A 21,693-nucleotide genomic window follows, 5' to 3' on the forward strand; every position below is an offset into this window, starting at 1 on the left:
ATCGACTCAAACGGCCAATGAGTGCCCAGACACTCTGTGTGTTTGTCTTAATGCTGGTCCAACACTAATTTGGGACCTTACTTACAACTTGACCTCGCCACTCTTTCCACATAACACCTCGCCAGTCCAACCCATCTGATGCATTGCTCTAGTTAATATTATCTTCCGAAAGAGTCTCCTTTCTTTTTGTATGTGTCAGTGATGCAATATGTCTGATTGCTGAGCAGTGTTGTCTATGAATCCATAAATGGAAGGGTATTTAAGCTGTAACCCACATGTATTTTAAATAATTTGACATGAGAAGTGGAGAGTGAGTATTTGTGTGGATGTATATTTGTTATTCCCCATGGGTGAATAGCTAAAAAATGGCACTTCTGTATCTTATTGTATGTATATGTTTACTTTTAACTGCCAAAATTATTGTTGTTGAGTCACTCACTTGTGTCCGACTCTTTGTGACCCCATGGACTGCAGCACACCAGGCCTCCGTGTCCTTCACTATCTCCCGGAGCTTGTTCAAATTCATGTCCATTGAGTCAGTAATGCCATCTAACCATCTCATCCTCTGTTATCCCCCTCTCTTCCTGCCTTCAATCTTGGCCAGCATCAGAGTCTTTTCTAATGAGGCAGCTCTTTGCATCAGGTGACCAAAGTATTGGAGTTTCGGTCCTTCCAATGAATATTCAGGGTTGATGTCCTTAGGATTGATTGGTTTGATCTCCTTACTGTCCAAGGGACTCTCAAAAGTCTTCTCCAACACCACAGTTCAAAGCATCAGTTCTTTGGCATTCAGTCTTCTTTATGGTCCAACTCTCACATTTGTACACGACTACTAGAAAAACCATAGATTTGACCAGATGGATGTTTGTTGGCAAAGTAATGTCTGTGTTTTTTAATACTCTGTTGGTCATTGCTTTTCTTTCAAAGAGGAAGTGTCTTTTAATTTCATGGCTGCAGCCACCATCCGCAGTGATTTTGGAGCCCAAGAAAATAAAGTCTGTCACTGTTTCCATTGTTTCCCCATCTATTTGCCATGAAGTGATGGAACTGGATGCCGTGATCTTCATTTTTTGAATGCTGGGTTTTGAGTCAGCATTTTCACTCTCCTTTTTCACCTTCATCAAGAGTCTCTTTAATTCATCTTCACTTTCTGCCATAAAGGTGGTGTCATCTGTATATCTGAGGTTTTGATATTTCTCTCCACAATTTTGATTCCAGCTTGTGCTTCATCCAGCCCAGCATTTCATATGGGGTACTCTGCCTATAAGTTAAATAAGCAGGGTGACAATTCATATACAGCCTTCATGTACTCCTTTTCCGATTTTGAACCAGTCTGTTCCATGTCTGATTCTAATTGTTGCTTCTTGACCTGCATACAGGTTTCTCAGGAAGCAGGTCAGGTGGTCTGGTATTCCCATCTCTTCAAGAATTTTCCACAGTTTGTTGTGATCCACACAGTCAAAGGCTTTAGAGCAGTCAGTGAAGCAGAAGTAGATGTTTTTCTGGAATTATCTTGCTTTTTCTATGGTCCAACAGATGTTGGCAATTTAATCTCTGGTTCCTCTCCCTTTTCTAAATCCAACTTGAACATCGAGAAGTTCACGGTTCATGTACTGTTGAAAACTGGCTTGGAGAATTTTGAGCATTACTTTGCTAGTGTGTGAGATGAGTGCAATTGTGCAGTAGTTTGGACATTCTTTGGCATTGCCTTTCTTTAGGATTGGAATGAAAACTGACTTTTCTAGTCCTGTGGCCACTGCTGAGTTTTCCAAATTTGCTGACATATTGAGTGCAGCACTTGCACAGCATCATCTTTTAGGATTTGAAATGGCTCAGTTGGAATTCCATCACATCCACTAGCTTTGTTCGTAGTAATGCTTCCTAAGGCCCACTTGACTTCTCAGTCCAGGATGGCTGGCTCTAGGTAACCGATCACATCATCATTGCTATCTAGGTTTTTAAGACCTTTTCTCTATAGTTCTTCTGTGTGTTCTTGCTACCTCTTCTTAATATCTTCTGCTCTGTTAGGTCCATACTGTTTCTGTCCTTTATTGTGCCTATCTTTGCACAAAATGTTCCTTTGGTATCTCTAATATTCTTGAAGAGATCTCTAATCCTTCCCATTCTATTGTTTTCCTCTATTCCTCTGCATTGTTCACTTTGGAAGGCTTTCATATCTCTCCTTGCTATTCTATGGAACTCTATATTCAGATGAATATATCTTTTCACCTTTGCCTTTTGCATCTTTTCTTTTCTCAGCTATTTGTAAGGCCTCAGACAACCATTTTGTCTTTTTGCATTTCTTTTTCTTGGAGATGGTTTTGATCACTGCCTCTTGTACAGTGTTATGAATCTCCATCCATAGTTCTCTAGGCACTCTGTTAGATCTAGTGGCCAAACAGTTTTTCAAATATTGCTGTTGTCCAGTCACTCATTTGTGTCTGACTCTTAAGTGACCCCATGGACTGTAGCCAGCCAGGCTGTTCTGTCCACGGGATTTCCCGGGCACGAATACTGGAGTGGGCTGTCATTTCCTCCTCTAGGGGATCTTCCTGACCCAGGGATCGAATGAGCATCATCTGCATTGGCATGTGGGTCCTTTAGCACTGAGCTACCAGGGAAGCCCTTTCCAAATACAATACTGTGCATTTGCACAAGCAATGTGAAAGACTTTCATCCACGCCACCTTTGCACCAAAACTTAGTAAGACATTTCTCATAACTTTAGCCACTCTCTAAAATGAGTACTAATATCTCATGGTGATCTTAATTTGCATATTTCTAATAACTAATGACATGTAATATTTTTATGTGCTTTATTGGTTATTGCAATATCTTATTTTGTCACCCACCAGAGTCCTTGGCCTTCCTTAATCAATAGGAATTGATGAAACCAGGCAAGAAATTCAGGCAAGACTTTATTGGGGTCCCTACTGCAGCATAGTAGGTGGTTCAGAAGGTAAAGTAACTTTCTGTGGTGCAGGAGACCTGGCTTTGATCCCTGGGTCTGAAGGATCCCCTGGAAAAGGGAATGGCACCTCACCCTAGTATTCCTGCCTGGAAAATCCCATGGACGAAAGGGTCTTGCAGGCTACAGGCTACAGTCCATGCGGTTGCAAATATTAGACATGACTGAGCAATAGCCACACAAAACTGAAGCAGGGGTGAGTGAACACAAGTAACAGGTTCTCTTGCTTGCTCCCCAAGTTGGGAGGTGAACTGGTTCCTCATATGGGGTGATGGTAGGGGTGTGCCCAGGAGTCAGGCTAGAGGGGTGGCTGAGGTGCTTTGCCCACTTCTTTGGTGATAGTAAGTGCTGGGGAGGGCACAGTACCTTGCTTTTGCTTCTGACCCGTTGTTTTTGCTTCCAGCTCTTCAGAGGTGGCATTTGGGTTTTTGATCTTTTTGTGTTTTGTTATCTACAGTTTATGCCAACAGCACACACACACACACACACACACACAATTATCTTTATTTCTTTATTTGTTATTGTTCAGTCTCTCTGTCGTGTCCGATTCTTTGCAACCCCATGGACTGCAGTATACCAGACTTCCCTGTCTTTCACCATCTCCCGGAGTTTACTCAAACTCTTGTCCATTGTGGAGAAGGAAATGGCAAGCCACTCCAGTATTCTTGCCTGGAGAATCCCATGGGCAGAGGAGCCTGGCAGGCTACAGTCTATGGGGTCTCAAAGAATTGCACATGACTGAGCGATTCTCACTCACACATTCACTCATTTATCATTTATCATTTTGTCTGTGTGTCCTGTTTAAGAAATCTTTGTCTAATCTAAGGTACAAATATTTTCACTTGTGCTTTCTTTTAGAAGTTACATAATTTGGGGGCTTTTATTCAGATTTCTGATTCAAGTTACTTGATTTATATAGTACAAGATAAGAGTCAGTGTTTTTACCTATGGATACCCAATTGTTCCTGTATCATGTATTGAGAAATACTTTCATTCCTCACTGAACTACCTGAGACTCCACCAAAAATCAATTGGCTATATAAGAATGGGTCTATTTGTAGACTATCTATTCTGTTCCATCAATCTCTGTTTTTATGCCAATATTACATATTGTCTTAATTACTGTAGCTTTATAGTATGTCTTGAAGTCAGGTCATGTAGATCTTCCATATTTGTTTCTTTTTTTTTTTTTGGAAAATTATTTTGGTCATCTGTAATACCCTTCCAACTGCTCTATAAATTTTAGAATCAAACTTTAAACATGAAAGCCTATTGGAATGTTGTTTGGAGTCACATCGTAAATATAAATCAATACGGACAGAACTGACTCCTCAACAATATGATGTCTCCTAATTCTGATTCATTTATTTGGGTCTTCTATTAGCAATGTTTTGTAGTTTCAGTATAAAGATCGTGGACATATTTTTAACAAATTTGTCTCTGCATATTACTTGATACTGATGTTATTTTAAATGGCACAATAATAAAGTTGCATTTATATTTGTTGCTAATACGTAGAAATACAAGTGATATTTGTATTCTGTGACATTGAAAACCTCATATATTAGTTTTGGGGACTATTTTGTATATTCCATGTGAGTTTGTGCCCAGTTGTGTCCAACTCTCTGCAACCCCATGGACTGTAGCCCACCAGATTCTTCTCTACATGTAATTTTCTAGGCAAGAATACCAGAGGGGGTTGCCACTTCCTACTCCAGGGGATCTTCCTGATCCAGGGATCAAACCCACGACTCTTGTGTCTCCAGCATTGGCAGGCAGATTCTTTAGCAACTGCACTACTTGGGAAGTATATTCCATAGGATAATTAAATAGATAATCATTCCATCTGTGAGTTGAGTGAGTTTTAGTTCCTATTTCATATCTTGGCTGTTCAGTACAAATTTGATTAGAGATGGAGAAGTAGACAATGATGCCTTGTTACTGAACTTAGAAAACACTCTCTTATTCACCATTACAATAATTGATATGTAGGTTAATTATAAACAGCATATATTTGGGTGTTGCTTTTTTGTACAGTCTGACAGCCACTGGCTTTTAATCAGTATAGGTATATACAGTTTATGTATATATTGTATTTATATTTTTATGGTTTATAAAATATATATTTATATATTTAATATCATTGTTGAAATGATAGATGAAAAAGTCTCACTTTGCTATATTTTCCCAATTAGTCAGATGTTTTTGCTTCCTTTTATCTTTTCTCCCCTGCCTTACTTTAGTTTAAATGAGTATTTTTAGTATAATATTTTATCTCTGCCATTGGCTTATTAGCCATTAGTCCATTCTTATTCTGTTCTATTTTTCTTCTTTTTTTAGAAGTTGCTCTAGGGCTTACAATACACACCTCTACGTTGTCACAGACAGCTTTCAGCCACGTTCTACCAGTTCGCATATTATGTGAGAAACTTGCATCATTGCTCCTCATCCCCTCCCCCCTGTCCTTTGTGCTAACGCCGTCATACATTTTAATTCTGCATGTGTTATAAACCCTGCGATATATCATTACTATATTTATTTTGAAGAGGCAGCTATCTTAACTTTTTTTCCATGTGCCTTCACCTCTCTGTACATCCAAATTTCTGTCGTTTACCCTTTTCCATTTGTTTGATAAACATCCTTTACCATAATGTGTGGTGCATATCTGCTGGTGATGAGTCTTCTTGGGCTTTGCCTGGAGAAAAGGCTTTATTTCATCAATGCTTGAAAAATATTTTCACTAGATATAGAACTCTATGCTGGCTTTTCCCCTACCCCTCTGTAATTTAAAAATATTGCTCTTTCTTTTTCTTTTATCATTTGTGTTACAATGTCTACTACTGTTCTTGTCTTTCTTACTCTACATCTAATGTGTCTTTTATTCTGAGTGCTTTTAAGCTTTTTTTAAAAATAATCATTGATATTCAGCAATTTGGTTATATTGTTCTTTAGTGTGGTTTTATTTACATTTATTTTGTTTGAAACTTATGGAATGATGATTTGAAGTTTTCTTATTTATTTAAAAATTTTCTTATTTTATTTTCTTTGTTATTTAGAACTTCATTACACTTACATTAAACAGCTTGTAGTCATTTTGCAGTTACTGGTCCTCTGTTGATTTTTTTTTTCCTCTCAGTCTTTTTTCTCTGCTTTACTTTTTGGATTTTTTTTTTTTCTTTTTGTCCCCATTTCTTTTTGGAATATTTCTATGTCTGGGTTTTCAGTTAATGATCTTTTTCTGTTCAACATACTACATTCTATTGATCTTGTCTATTTTATGTTTCACATCAATCTCTTATCTTTCATTTTTGTAAGTTCCATTTCAATTTCTTTTTTATATCTCATATTTTTCCTCATCATGTGTGCCTATTTCTCAACATCCTTAAGTATATGGAGCATATTCATTGCTGCTTCAATGCTTCTTCTGTCTAATCCTACCTTCTCACTTGTCTTTATCTGTTAATTCAATTGCTTGATTTTCTTTTAATCATGACTCACAATTTCCTGCTTCTTTGCTGCAGCTAATCATGGATTGGATGCTAGACATGAAAATTACATTTTTGAATTCTGGATTTTGTTGTATTTCTTTATAGCAAAAGTATTAGATGGACTTTATTCTGGAACACAGTTATGTTACTTGGGGTCAGTTTGACCCTTTTCTGTATTTGCTTTTAAGGTTTGTTAGGGAGGGTCCAACGGAGAAGGCAATGGCACCCCACTCCAGTACTCTTGCCTGGAAAATCCCATGAATGGAGGAGCCTGGTAGGCTGTGGTCCATGGGGTCACTAAGAGTCAGACACGACTGAGCAACTTCACTTTCTCTTTTCACTTTCATGCGTTGGAGGAGGAAATGGCAACCCACTCCAGTGTTCTTGCCTGGAGAATCCCAGGGATGGGGGAGCCTGGTGGGCTGCCGTCTATGGGGTCGCACAGTCGGACACGACTGAAGTGACTTAGCAGCAGCAGCAGCAGCAGGGAGGGTCCAAAGCAACTTTAAATAGTTCAACAGCCACAGTATAAGAATGATGTCCCATTTGGGAAGTCTACAAAATTCTCCATGTATCATGATGTTTTTCCACTCTAGCTGATGTTAAACAAGCTCTTCTCAGCCCCGAGTGATCTAGGAGTTTCTGTTGCTGGCACTGCAGCTTTCCTGTGGGTCTTTCCCCACCTTTGTGTAGTTTTCTCTCATGGACAAATTAAAGATTCAAGGGGATGGGGCCCACCTGCAGTTGATTTTTTTTCCTTTTTTATTGTAACCTTTCAAGTGGGTTTGAAGTTGTAGCTAATCTAAGGTGATATCTAGTAGGCATCTGAAAAGTGAAGGGTTGGTAGCTCAGTTGTGTTTGACTCTTTGCGACCCCATGGTCTGTCCATGGAATTCTCCAGGCAAGAATACTGGAGCAGGTTGCCATTCCCTTCTCCCGGGGATCTTCCGGATCCAGGGATCGTATCTAGTGATGTTGATTTTTTGATTTGCTTGACTATAGACATTAAGTGTTTTCTCATGTGCTTGTTGGACATCTACATATATACACACACTTATGTACACATATATGTGTGTATTTATATATATGCACACTTTTGAGAACAGTTTATTCAAATTATTTGCCAGTATTTACTTTTTTCCCCTATCATCAAGTTGTAAGAGTTCTTTCCAAACTAGATAAAATTCCCTTAACAGATAAGTAATTTGCAAATATTTAATCTTAATCTGGAGGTTGTCTTTTCATTTTCTCGATGGTTTTCTTTGAAATATAAATGTTTTTAATTTTGACAAATCCAATCTATTTTTTAGTCACTTGTGGTTTTGGTGTCATATTTAAGAAATTATTGTCTAATCCAAGGCTAAGCAAATTTTCTCCTATGTTTACTCATGGAAGTTTTGTAGTCTTAACCCTTACATTAGTGACTAGTTTGTATAAATTTCCATATATGGTCTAAAGTAGGGGTCCAACTCTTTAAAGATACTTTTCTAAAAAATGATTTGCACTCATCTCTTTTAAACATTATTTTCCATTATCATATTCTTTAATCAAGTAACCACATAGATGTGTTGAGAGAAAAAGAAAACAAGAAAAGCTGGTTCAATTCATATACTTATTACAAATTATTTTTTTACTTAGATACACAAACTGACTAAGGCATTCCTCAGATGGTGATCAACTGAGCATTTTGTTGCGCAGGATTCTAAAATAGCAAAGAGCACCTCTACTTAGACATTTTGTTGCTCGTTTGCTAAGTTGTGTCCCATTGCAACCCCATGGACTGCAGCACTCAGGTTTCCCTGTTCTTCACTATCTCCTGGGGTCTGCTCAGACTCGTGTCCACTGAGTCAGTGATGCCATCCAACCATCTCATCCTCTGTTGGCCCCTTCTCCTCCTGCCTTCAGTCTTTCCCAGCAACAGGGTCTTTTCCAATGAGTCAGTTCTTTGCACCTGGTGGCCAAAGTGTTGGAGCTTCAGCTTCAGCATCAGTCCTTCCAATGAATAATTAAGGTTGGTTTCCTTTTGGATTGACTGGTTTGATCATCTTGCAGTCCAAGGGACTCTCAAGGTCTTCTCCAGCACCACATTTCAAGAGTATCAATTCTTCAGCACTCAGCCTTCTTTATGATGCAAGTTAGACATTATCTTTTATCAACTTTTCTTAAGCTTCTCTTATCTAAAAATATCATTCCAAGTGGATAACACAGATGAATCCACATCCCCTCAAATAAATATTTTTTAAGGTGTATGAATACATACATTTATATATGCTATATTTATTTTCCAACAGAATTCTACATTCTGTAAAAATTATACTTTAAAATGTAAGATTTTATAGGCATGCATTTAAATGGTCAGCAAGATTGACATATCCAAGACCTCAGAATACTAAGAATAGTCCTGAAGCTTCACTTTCCTCTACCATGGGCATTTGCATTGGGCACCAAAAGGAGGCAGGTTTAGATGAGAAATAACTAGATGTACACATCACATCACAGAGGGGAAGACTGAGGCACAGAAGATGGACTTAAGTCCTCCTGTGACACTGGACCTCTTGCTTTTTGCGGGGAATGACGTTTTTCCCTTCTAAAATGCCTTGTTGTACACTCCTCGGTTGATCCCATACTTGACTTTTAAATGGTGAATCAGAGACAGCCTACATGTCATGACTTATTCCAAGCAGTCATGTTCTTGACATCCATTTAGCCAGTGGGAGGACCATGCCGTGTAAGAAGGCTGAGTCTCATGGAATTTAAGGGCACTGCTGTTGTAAGCAAACTGTTTGCTACAGTGTGATTTCATCATGCTGCAGGAGCCGCCTATACTTTTCAGGAACTGATAGTGTGTATGCTATTTATTCCTTGAGAATCCATTATTATAGCACCAGAAAATCTTGGGAAGGTAGAAGAAAGAACACATTGCAGTCAGATTGCAATAACTATTTAAGCCGTTTAAAATCATTTCACTTGTTTTATATGAGAAAAACAAACCCTACAAAGGAAAACAAAACTTCAATTATGCAGTTTATGCATGTGATGTGGCTATCTGATTTCATGCTTGAGACTGAACATGATATTATACATTTTAACGTTGATGTTTAGGGAAACAACTGCTTGAAATGTGAAATAATAGCCCCCAAGTCTTACAGGTTGAAGTATAATATGCCTCTCAAATTTTTGTCTAGTTTTAACTCATGGAAAAGTTGAGCATGTTAGCACAATACCTTTATTCTATGCAAGTCCTTTGTGATATCCTTACTCATGTGATAGGAGCTCCTTGCTGCATCTCTCTAAGTATTTAATTGGTGTTGTCTTAGGAAAAGATAATTTCCTGGTATCCGAATAAACTAGATACGGTCGGAGTTTTCCTCCAGCCTGCTTTAGTTAAAACTTGAGAACTTTATTCTACTTGACAATGGGCAACAAGGTAATATTTTTATTGGTATAGAGTTACATTTCCATCTTTTTGTTTCTGTTGTTCAGCCACTCCATCATGTCCGACTCTCTGAGACCCCATGAATAGAAGCTTGCCAGGTTTCCCTGTCCTTCACTATCTGAGTTTGCTCAATTCCATCTTACACAAGGTATTAAAAAAATTTTTCTAGAGTCACAAATGTACTATGATAGATGTCTATTGCATTTATCATCTCCTTTAAATGGATAAAAAAAAGTAATGGAGTATAAAAATAATTTAATTGGATTAAAAAACACTCCAAGTTGCAAAGTACCTTCCTACTAAAGAATATTTAAGAGTGGGTGAGTGAAGGATTGTGGGAATATTCTTCAGGTGACACTTGTAAGGGAAACTGTAAATCCAGGACCTGAATCAAAAGGAGCGGGGTGGTACAGCAAGAAATAAATAAGAGTTGAAGACTCATTGACATTGATCTTTATTTTTCAAATATTTGTGATACAAGTGAGATTTTTCTTTTAGAACAGAAAAAAAGGAAAAGTTAGTAGTATCTGTGTCACTGAATGATAATACATTTATTTTTGATACTGTCACCATATTCAGGAAACAGGATCAGTCCTATATTATGTACTTTAAAGATTTGCTGGAGTAAATAACTTGAAGTTTACAAACAATAACATTATTTGGTTCTATTCCATCATGCTTAGTTAACCAACTTTAATGTGAAAATAAGAAAAGAAAAAAAAAAAAAGACAAAGTACTTCCTTTGTAAATCCACTCGTTTTATCCCCTCCCTCCCTTGATTTCTTTTTTATGTCTTGTCTGTATTTATTGCATATGTGCTCAAATTTTCTGCATTTTATTTTACACGATCTAGGACACACAGAGCAATTTCTATTTCTGTATGAATCACCCCCATATGGGAATTCCAGTCAATTTAAACCACAGCTGATCTTGGATGTTTGGCCACCATCTGTGCACGGCTCTCTTCAACCTCTCCAGTTTTCAGTTCTTTTGCTTTAGCAACTACATTTGTGTAGTTTGACACATTAGTGTAGAAACTAGAATTTTTCTCGGGCTACTCCGCCTAGGATCTATCGCAGACAAATGAAGTCTTAGATCTGTTTCTCACTCTATATTGCTGCCAAGCCCCTGATGTGAATGCCTATCTTTTTATCCTTCCAACCTAGATTTCAGCTTCTTATATGCATTTTATTTTTGCCAGCATTTTGCCTTTGCACTCGCTGATTTGACGTGCTTTTCACATGGTATCCTCAGCTTTCCTTACAAATACAACTTTTGGAAATATTGCTGTTTTACTAACCTCTCTTGATTCTACTGCACCTATTTGCCCCCTATGTAAATTTGCCTTTTATTTCTTCTTGGTAGATCAGTTTTTAAGTCTCAGATGTTAAGTAGGATGCCAGGATTTGTTTCAGTCTGTACCTCAGTTGGTCACTATTTTTATAAAATTAATGAATGATAGATCTATGGGTTTTCGGTTCAAAGAGCTATTTTTTTAGTCAAATGGTTCTATTGTGATTCTAAACTGTCATGCAAACTTTTTTCATTGGTTTGCTCTGGGTGTATCATAAATGTAGGCTTGCAGTGATGTTATACTTAGTTGCATAGTAGTATTATATGATTTTGCTCGTATTTGAACTGAAATATGTAACATTCTAGCCTCAAATATAGAATTACTCAATCCTCTTTTTTTCTCCATATATGTATAATATAACTTATGATCACTTCTACATTTAAAATTTTTCATGGCCATTAGGAAACAATGCTCTAACTTTGGCCCAAATATCTTGTAATGTTGTTATCTGGGAGGAAATGTAGTTTATTTCTAATCAGTCAGTTTTCAACATATTTATTCATTGAAATTTTGCTTTAGGAAATACTTGTATATCTTTATCCTCAGAAATTAGATCCAGATACAGTTTTGAATAACATTAGAGTTAAGAGTAGTAAGTCTCAATTCATGGCTAGAAAAGTAAAGCTGATAGAAAAATTGTAAGCCATTTCTAAATGTCTGTGCTCTGACATGAATATCACTAAATACCAATTCGAGAATGCTGTTGTGAATAATTAAGTGAAAAACTAATTAGTCTGGTTCTTTTTCTGCTATTTAAAATTACAGCATTTTACATATTTTTTTATTAATTGTATTAGCTCTCAGCCAAACATGAACAAGTTCTTAAAATTATACTTGGTTAAAATTTTATGCCTGGGACTTGCTATCTTTACAGTCATACCCTTAAAATAATATTTAATCACAACCCCAGAGTCACAAGTGTAATACAAAAAACCTCCATGATATTTTATCATTAAGTCTAATTATTGTGCAGAGCACACTGTGTCACCCAAGGACGTCTGATTCATCTCAGAACACAACACATGGGGTAGTGAAATGTTTCTTTTCTCAACGCGCGACTGTGTTTCCTTTCTGCCAATTCATAGTACCAGATTTACTAATTGATAAAAATGAAAAGTAGCTTACCCTGTGAAAGATTACAAAGATTATTCAGGAGGAAGTATCTTATTTACTATTGCTTAAAATAAATTATTTCAAGATCAAGGGCAGGAATTTGAAACTTATATAGAAGGAAATTACTTTAAAGTATGATTGGTCATTTTCAATTTGCAGGGTCTTTCCAGAGGATGAATTTTGAGGAAGAGGTATTTTTAAACTCTTTTTTCCCCCAAAGTTCTCTTAAAAATTTTTTTCAACCTTTATAACAAACTAAAATATATAACTGGTGTATTTGTTTCATATCAGAAAGTTGATGATAAGCTGCTTTTAATCTTGAAGCACAGTTTTTCTTGGTCACTATAAAAAGGGGTCCTAGGTATTCAAATTGACCTTATAAATTTCCTCAATGGCAAGCTTCCCTCCCCACCTCAAATAATGTGTTCCCTAAATCCATTTTTTCCTAGAGCAATGGAAGCATATGAGCTCACAGTAATGGGAGTCTAGTGAAGCTCTCTGTCCCTCAATTTCCATTTTAAGGTTAAATACCAATTATTTCCTTTGTCAAAGATCTTGAATTTAAACTTCCTTTACCTTGATTTCTTTAGAAATACATCAAAATTAATCAGCCCAGAGCAATACTATTTGCTAAAAGTATTTGCTAGTACTTTTAACCTTCTTTAATTCCTTACAATGATTGGCTTAGAAAACCAAATTGTAGAACCAGAATAATTACCAAGTATCAACAGTACAGGTTATATGGTGAAAAGTTTTATTAAATACCGCTAATTTTATATCTTGACATAAAATAATGAATTTATTTTCATTTTCCCCAGTTCCAATGATACATTTTGACATAATTGAGTTTTTAATTTACTTGATAATTTGCTTAGTTAAAAACAAAGCAAAACTGTGTATAATCTTATAAAAATCCCATTAGCCCTGACTACTGAGAAATAAAGTAGAAGCATTGGATATTGACTTTTCAATATGTCTTCACCTTGACTGGCATGAGAAATTGTCTCATTAGCTTCTGTTGGTTAATATTAAGGTATGAAAAGCAATATATCTTTTTAAATTGTTTTTAAATTAGAGGATAACTACTTTACAATATTGTGATGGTTTTTGCCAAACATCAACATGAATCAGCATTAGGTATACATATATCCCCTTCCTTTTGAATCTCCCTCCCAGCTCCCTCCCTACCCCACTCCTCTGGGTTGTCAGAGTACTGGCTTTGGGTTCCCTGCATCATATATCAAACTCCTGCTGGCTATCTATTTTCCATATGGTGATGTATATGTTTCAATGCAGTTCTCTCATATCATCTCACCCTGTCCTTCCCCCACTGTGTCCAAAATGTCTGTGTCTCCTTTGCTGCCCTACAAGTAGAATTATCAGTACTGTCCTTCTAGATTCCACATATATGTATGTGTGTATGTTTGTGCTAATATATAATATTTGTCTTTATCTTTCTTAGTATATTTACTTCACTATGTATAATATGCTCGAGGTTGATCGACCTAATTAGAACTGACTCAAATGCATTCCTTTTTATAGCCAAGTAATATTCCATTATGTATAAATACCACAACCTCCTTATCCATTCATCTGTTGAATGACATCTAGGTTGTTTTCACATCCTACCCATTGTAAATAGTGCTACAATGAACATTGGGATATCTTTTTCAATTGTGATTTCCTCAGGGTGTAAGCCCAGTAGTGGGATTACTAGGTCATGTGGCAGTTTTATTCCTAGCTTTTTAAGGAATCTCCACACGGTTCTCCATAGTGACTGTATAAATTTATATTCCTAGCAACAGTATATGAGGGTTCCCTTTTCCCCACACCCTCTCCAGCATTTATTGTTTGTAGACTTTTTGATGATGGCCATTCTGACTGGTGTGAATTGATACCTCATTATAGTTTAGATTTGCATTTCTCTCATAATGAGTGATGTTGAGCATCTTTTCATGTGTTTATTAGCCATCTGTATGTCTTCTTTGGAGAAATGTCTGTTTAGGTCTTCTGCCCACTTTTTGATTGGGTTGTTTGTTTTTCTGGTATTGAGCTGCATGAGCTGCTTTTATATTTTGGAGATTAATTCCTTGTCAGTTGTTTTCCTTGTTATTAATTTCTTCCATTCTGAGGGTTGTCTTTTCACCTTGCTTATAGTTTCTTTCATTGTGCAAAAGCTTTTAAATTAATTCAGTCATATTTGTTTATTTTTGTTTTTATTTCCATTATTCTAAGAAATGGGTCATAGAAGATCTTGCTGTGGTTTATGTCAGAGAGTGTTCTGCCTATGTTTTCCTCTAAGGGTTTTATAGTTTCTGGTCCTAAATTTAGGTCTTTAATCCATTTTGAGTCTATTTTTGTGTATGGTATTAGGAGGTGTTCTAATTTCATTCTTCTGATCAATGATAGTAAAGTCACAGGATAAAATTAATATACAGAAATCTGTTGCATTCCTTTACACTAACAATGAAAAATCAGAAAGAGAAAATAAGGGGAAAAAATCCCATTCACCATTACAACAAAAAGAATAAAATACTTAAGAATAAATTTACCTAAAGAGACAAAACACCCGTATGCAGAAACCAAATCTTTGATGACACAAACTGATGGAGAGATATACCATGTTCTTGGATTGGAATAATCAATATAGTGAAGGTGACCATACTACCCAAAGCAATCTAGAGATTCAACGCAATCCCTATCAAACTGACTATGATATTTTTCCCAGAACTAGACCAAATAATTTCACAATTTGTATGGAATCACAGAAGACCCCAATTGCCAAAGCAATCTTGAGAAAGAAGAACAGAACTGAAGGAATCTACCTTCCTGACTTCAGACTACAGTACAAAGCTACAGTCATAAAGATCGTATGGTATTGACACAAAAACAGAAATATAGGTCAATGGAACAAGATAGCTCAAAGATAAATTCACGACCTATGGTCACCTCATCTTTGACAAAGGAGGCAAAAACATACAATGGAGAAAAGACTGTCTCTTCAACAAGTTGTGCTGGGAAAACTGGTCAACTATGTGCAAAGGAATGAAATTAGAACACCTCCTAACACCATACACAGAAATAAACTCAAAATGTGTTAATGATCTAACTGTATCTTTTTAAATAGTTAATGAAAGTAGTATTTTAAAAGAAAGATAAGAATAACTAGAGTCTAGGTTTCTCATAGTTTAAGTACATAAATTCAAACAATACAGGAAGCCACTATAGATAAATGGATAATTCAATTCAGAATTCAAATCATATATCTGCTATGTCTGAGAGTATCATATTGTTTATTTTTTATTTTATTATCTATTGATTTATTGACATTTATTAACATGACTCTTTTAGTATTTCCATTAGAGCGTTATGTTGTCACAATCTGTAGGAAGATTCAGGAACTGAAGGAATGCACCCTTCCCTTCAGATGCGGAACTGATAGTTGTAAGGGCTGCTGGTGGCACTTCAGTGCAACTCTGGTGAAGTTAGGGCCTTCCCATGTGCTTCAGTGGTAAAGAATCTGCCTGCCAGTGCAGGAGCTCCAGGAAGCATGGGTTCAATCCCTGGGTCAGGAAGATCCCCCAGAGGGGGAAATGGCAACCCACTTCAGTATTCTCCCATGGGAAACCCCATGGACAGAGGAACCTGGTGGACTACAGTCCACAGTTGAAAAGAGTCAGACTTGACTGAGAATGCACATCGCTGGTTAAGACAAAGAACAAAGAAAGAAAGAATTTGGGTTCAAAGTTTGCAAAAGTGGGTTTGTGAAATCTTAGATGCTAGGGTTGTTTTTTTTTAAGCTCCTTAATCTCACTCCCCTTCAAACCTTTATAGGGAGAGGTAACTTCTAAACCCTAAAGGATTTTGGACATAGGAGGCCCTTGGCCACCTGCCCAGGCATCTATCCGAAATGTGATGTGCTCTAGGATTGGTTCATTTCCTTACATAGTCACTGAATCATAAGAGGAGGGAGAAGGCTATGGTACAAGTGCTTTAGACATGAAGGTGGAGTTGGCAACTGGTCACCTGATGGGGTAACAGCATTATGGCAGAAGGTGGAAGGGATCACCTAACAAAGTCAACTGACTGGGGGTCCTGGTTTTCCAGTATGCAAAGAATGACACCCACAGCAGAAAGGATGTTCTCCTTTGTTCAACATGTAACACAGAGTCAGTTTAACAAAGAAGAGAGAGCAGGCTAGAGGGGCGCCAGAGGCTACCCTTGCCACAAAACCTATTTCCAGGCCCCTCCATAGATGAGAAGGCCACCACAGCTACTGATGAGTGCGTCGTTCCTGCACATAGAGGAGAGGTGACCCCTGGAGTCTGGGGGTGGGGGGCTGGGAATTCTCCAGGTAGTGGATGCGAATAGGTAAGTGTAGGTATATTCTTGTTCTCGGATGTTTAGGCTTGGGGCAGTTATTTTGTTGTTTCTGTGAGTCACTTCGTTGTGTTTTGAATAGCAGTGCAACATAATGGCTAAGAGCATGGGCCCTGGAGTAGCCTGCCTGGGTTGAATCTGGGCGGTCAAGCTTGTTTATCATTACATCCTGAGAAGTTACCTACACTCTATGTGCCTCAGTTTCCCTGCAGAAAAATAGAGATAATAGCACCTCTTTCACAGACTTTTATGAGAATTCGATGAATTAATACATTTTAGAATAGTGCCCACACCAACCCTGGTCACTGGATTTTGATTTTGGATTTTGCCTATCTACACATAATTTTGCTTAATCCTGCTTATAATTGGGGCTCTTGATCGGGCATGAAACATAAAGGGCAGGTGCCAAAGATTCAGGAATTGAGATCAATGGTATTTTATTGAAGTCATTTTTATAATCAAAATTAATGCAGAAGAGCCTGTAATGAACAAAATTTCACATAAATGCAGAGATCCATCAGCTTATGAATATAGATGTTTCCCACAGCCACGAATCAGGCCTGCATACTTCAGTAACAAAAACAGTATTCCTGAATAGATTTGGACCATCGTGGCTGAGATTCACTAATGGGACAAGACATGCCTCCTCACTTATTTTCAACTTAACTTTCTTACCATTTAGGCATTATTGCAACTGTAATTATATAGTTATGTGTACCTATACAAACACTTAACCTACTGTCCCTTCGGTCATGTCCAACTCTTTGCAACCCTATGAACTGTAACCTGCCAGGCTCTTCTGTCCATGGGAGTTCTCCAGGCAAGAATACTAGAGTGGGCTGCCATGCCCTCCTCCAGGGGATCTTCCCCACCCAGGAATTGAACCTGAGTCTCTCATGTCACCTGAATTGGCAGAAGGGTTCTTTACCACTAGTGCCATCTGGGGAGCCCACATAAGTGCATAAGTATATATAACAGCAGCATATTGATAGGTTCAACTTGTAATGTATGGCACATAAATACATTTTGCCAGTTAATACTCATATACTGTGAAAGACTAGAAGATGCTTCTATGACAAGGTCCCATAGACACACCACATAGTTTTATTCATCCATCCCGTGCATATATGTTGAGTGGCTTATCCTTGCCAGACTCCAAATACAATCATGAAAGGTTCCATCTCTCTGTCTAGTGTTCTTCAGGTTTTTTCTTTTTTTTCTTACGTGGAACTCCAGGGTGCAAAGCAGATAGGTCTGGAATTACTCTATGTGGATCAGAAACAGCGTATCCGGTGGCCCCTGCCTGCCTTATTGTGAAATCTTCCACATACAGCCCTGCCCATAGACTTCAAGTTTGAAAAGCACAGTTTCAAAACAAATGATTGTGTGATAAATTTCTTAAAGTGAATACCAATGTAATCATCAAAAGACAAGAAATAATATACCTATCTCTATTTTTATATGAGATTTATATGATTTGTTTAGATGTAAATGTGTCTAGATACCAAAGCCTAATCTACTCTCTGGGAATTTGGCAATGAAATGGGCACCTGAGCATTTCTGAATAAGCTCTAATATCAATGAATGGCAGCCTCTATCCTGCCTGTTGTTAGAGCATTTAGAATTTTTGGTTGGTGTCTTTATTCGGTTTCTGTAGAACTCTAGGATCTAACAAGGTAACAAAGGCATGCAGATGAATTCTCTGTGTTTATTAGCTGATGCTCTTCCCCAAGAAAATGTGTGAAGAAAGGAACCAAGTTCCAGGGTTTTTTTTTTTTTGAGTGATCGCTTTTAATTGCCTGAAAGGGTGAAAATCAGAAATTCCTAACCCTGTTCTTTTGCTCTCGGAAAACACTGGAGATGTCTATGGAATATTTTTGCCTCTGTGGCATATTTGAGATGTGAGACATATTAACAATGAGAGGGGTTTTAGGTCAGAATCACTCTGCATCAGAGATGCCATTATCTGCTGATTTAGCTGGGCTGAAAACTGCTGAAAAATAATCCTTTTTGTGCCCTTGTCTCTGGCTTCAGCCTAGAGTTATAGAAAATCGGCTCTACCTGAGTCAGATAATCATTACAAAATGAATTTTGTTCCTGACTCAATGGAAGTAATTGGGGGGACATATTTGATGGGTATGATGACAATTATCTTAAGTTAAAGCTTTCTAGTACATAAAAAAGAGACTAAGTGCCACTAATAATCAAGCCAGTGGAGGCATCGGCAAATTATCCTTCACTCTGAATGTAGGTGATCACCTGAAATGTATTTCTACCCCCTAAAGTCTGATATTCTCCTTTTCCTGGGCTCTGGCATGGTGCACAGGTTTCATCCAGCTGAGGTCCCCCCTGCAGCCCACGAAGCTGATTACCCAGCAGGCGTGCGGTTCCAGCGGGGAAGGCAAGATGGTGCAGCCTGTTCCCTGGGGAGGGACATCCTGTGAAAACACCAAGGTTGAGAACTGTCATATTCACAGCAGTAGGTGCATTTTCCTCAGAAATTAATGGAGCAAGCTGGGCAAAAATGTTTTTAAGCTACATCTTCCCTAGAGTAAGATGCAAATTCAAAGCTCTTTTGAAGCCCTGGAATGAAAGTTAAAGATAAGACTTTTTAGTTTTTTGACATTGATAATATAGGCAACCCTAGCACAACGAATATTAAATTGAAATGCTAGATAAGTGGGCTGGATGTTATCCAGGCTGGCTCAGAGTGCAGTCACAGCCCACTCTTGAGCCTGTTTTCCGGGGACACTTGGCGATAAAGGATTATTGGGAATTTCCTGTATATTTCTTCTTCCCGTGAGCTGTAGACAAGCAATTGCGATCAAATTATGACTGGTAAATTTTAGGATGTGATAAATATATTCAGTGAGGGACTTTGACCCTGAAAGTAACATCTGGAAAAGAAATAGTCACAGCTTTTAGAAGTTCTCTGTTCCATGTTCTGCAGGGTTGAGGGCCTGGGGGGTGGAAAACTGTTACTTTCCCCCTGCACAGCATATAATCTTAAAGTATGCATCCTATTCAAGAGAGGTAAGAGAGAATCATGTGCTAAACTTAAAAGAATGTGCAATTCATTTTAGAGAACTATCTGTTACACTTTCTCAAAGAATGTACCTGTAAATGTTTTGAATGTGCTGGCTATGGCCCCAGTCAAGGTTTCTGCCGCATCAAAATTACTGCTTCTCTTCACGTGGTTAAGTAGAAGAAAGCCCTTTCTATCTTAGATGTATGTGTCTCTGGAACTTTGATACTCATTTCCACAAAAAGGAACAATAATTATAAGAGCTAATATGTGTACAGTCATCATAATAGCTCATGTGTGTACAGCACCTAAAAGGCACACACATGGGATTCCTGCCTTATCACATTGATCTGAAGAGCTGCAGAGCCTTCTGTATTATTTGCCTCATTTTACCAACCAGGAAACTGTGGCTGGCAGAGGTTTAGGTAATTTTCCCAAGAGAAAACACGAAGACCTAACTAATTTGGTAATTCATTCATTCATTCATCCATTGAATTACTTAAAGAATATTTCTTAAATTCTTTTATGTGCCATTATATTTTCTTCCACCACTCACTAGTTCTGGGTCCTCAGCAAATCCCCAAATTCTTCAGTGATCTAGTTACTTCAAATAAGAACTTGATTAGAGAAAAAGGTCTGAAAATTGGGGATTTGAAGAAGTGATCTTTTGAGATGTCTTCCTGTTTCAATATTTATACTTCCATTATTATTTTTCTTTTCTTTAAATTTCTTTCTTCTCGCTGACTTACTAACAGACACTTTCAAGATCTGTTTCTATCTCACTTGTGTATTTTATACCTGAAAGTTCAGGAAACATTCAAAATAAACTGGGTGACTTTTTTGTGTGTATTTTTTAAGATAAAATATTTGGGATACAAACAGAAAGACCCATATATATCATAGCTATCTAAAAAAATTTTACTGTCAAATATTCAAGGCCACCCAAAATATGACATGAGGTTTGCTCCCAGATAAAAATAAAGCCTTTGTTTTAAAAAGAGTTATCTTCTATATGTAAAATAATTTTCTTAGCGCTTGAAACCTTCAGTCACCAAATTGCTGCCAGCAACAACAACAAAAAATTCGGATCCAACTAATTGGAAAGCATTGGAGCATGAGTATCTGGGTGTGATTCATTGTCGCTAATGATGTTTCCAATTACTCAAACGTATTTATTCATTCTGAATCCTGTGAATACATACAAGGAGGAAAACAGGAGTCCACAAGTTTGGTTTTACATATTTTGAGTGTCGGCTAAGGGATTTTTTTTACTAGCCTCATCATTCCTCTGCCCTTCGCAGAAAAGAGGATAGTCTAAATCATTAATGATAGAAAAATATTTGCAATTCACTCTTGCACATGAGAAATGGACTGGATTATTTTAAAAGTTGTCTTCAAACATTCCATAAAAATGATAATCATATCAATTAAATGCTAGTGGCAAATATTTCAATTATCCTTAATGGAACAGAGCTTATAAATGAGCATATTGGGAGACTATAGGGACTTTATGTGTAGCCATTCTCTTCGAAAAGCAACAATAATAGTTTTGCTCATGAAATCAGTCTATAAAATGCAAATGTGCTGCAAGCTTGGAGTTTATTCTAATGTAACATTATCATAGGGTATGATAATACCCTTACTAGTTCCTTCTGAAAAAGCTATAAACACCAAAATTTAAAGACACGAATTAGCATGGTCTCTCATTAAAATGTCATCTTTAAGTGGACTCAGAATTTCTTTTGTAATTGTACTACTTCTCTTTGCTGGCTAACAGATATACAACATGATTACACCCCTACTGTTACACGCTGTTTGGGCAACAAAAAAGATCACAAATCCCCAAACTTCCATGCTGTCCACCCCCATGCAAACTTCAGGTTATAATAGTGTTTTTTGTTTTTTTTTTTAATTTAATCATTGCTTTTAA

Source organism: Cervus elaphus, chromosome 32, assembly GCF_910594005.1.
Source record: "Cervus elaphus chromosome 32, mCerEla1.1, whole genome shotgun sequence".
Taxonomy (NCBI): Eukaryota; Metazoa; Chordata; class Mammalia; order Artiodactyla; family Cervidae; genus Cervus; species Cervus elaphus.